This window comes from Plasmodium inui (genome assembly GCF_000524495.1).
Source record: "Plasmodium inui San Antonio 1 unplaced genomic scaffold supercont1.143, whole genome shotgun sequence".
Taxonomy (NCBI): Eukaryota; Apicomplexa; class Aconoidasida; order Haemosporida; family Plasmodiidae; genus Plasmodium; species Plasmodium inui.
In genome coordinates, this window is record NW_008481977.1 from 21,800 (window position 1) to 23,166 (window position 1,367).

The following is a 1,367-nucleotide window of genomic DNA, read 5'->3' on the forward strand; positions in this document are numbered from 1 at the left end:
TCCTTCCACCTTGTTATTCCGCGGCGGTGCATGAGAAAATAAGAAGGATCTAAAAATGTACGCCATTATGGAAATGTAAAATATCAGAAGACAGAAAGAAGAAGAAAAAAAAAAAGACAATCAAGTCCCTCATACTTCGTTCCCATTTTGACTATTACAAATATGATTAGTTTAATAATGTGCTACAGATGGTGATTAAACTAGTTACATAAATAATGAAGGGTGTACCCATTCAATTATGATGTAAATAATTATTTTATTTTAAAAACTCTATACACTGTTTCGGCACGAAAATGTAGAAAAAGAAGATTAATTCCTTTCCCTTTTTGTGATTTTTCGGGAACTGTTCCATTCGCACCTTTGAGCAAACATGCTCTAGAAATGGCTTGCCTCTGCTTTTATTTTATGTCATAGGAATTTTTTTATTTTTTTTTTCTCTTTCAAAAAATATAATTGTGACCTTTGATAATTTTTTTTGGACTCTTTCTTCTTTATTAGCGCCTTCTGGATGACTTAGAAAATGCTATTTTTGTACTATGTGGTACAAAGTGGCAAGTCATTTTGATGATGCCTACTAGTACACCTTCTTTTTTTCCTCTTACGTATTGATATACTTTCTCACACTGTATGTAATATTCGCAGTAACAACAGAGTATAAGGTTCAAGGGTTCGAATCAGGTTTTCAACATTGAAAGTTTGCGTTTCTGTCTTTAGGCATAAGATTTCACAAAAATGAGGAATATTGGAAGAACGATTTCTAAGTGTTCTCATATATATGATTTTCTTCAAATAGAAAATGTTTTTTCCTTTAGATGAAAAAATAGACGAATTCTTCTATAGAATTTTATGGAGGTAGAGATTATTCAGCTTAGCAAATTATTTATTTCCTTCCTTTTCTGGATCCATTAAGAATAGCTTAGATAATATTTTTATTTCTGAAACAGTCCTCCATATTTTTCAAGAAGAACAAAATATCTTAGGTTACTGTGGAAAGGTGGGATTAATTTTCTCTCCTGCGCGAAGCTTAGGCAGTCATTACATATGACTACGGAATTGTTTAGTGCGACCTATCTCCATGAGGGCAAGATTTCGTGATCTTTCTGCTATAACAATCTGTTACAGATACTGTTATATATAAGGGTTAGGAGATGTGTGCAGAATTTTTGAATTCTAATGATTTTCTGCTTTCCTTTTTATTCTCACCCGTGACCTTTGTTAATTTTGAACATAACGATTTTGCTATATTGGCTGAGAGAGGTATTCTCAGATGAAGGACAAAGTATAAAATACGAGTCGTATAAATTCAGGAATAGACTTCTCGATAGAAGGATTTTTTCTCGATATTATTCTACAACATGAAGAATATA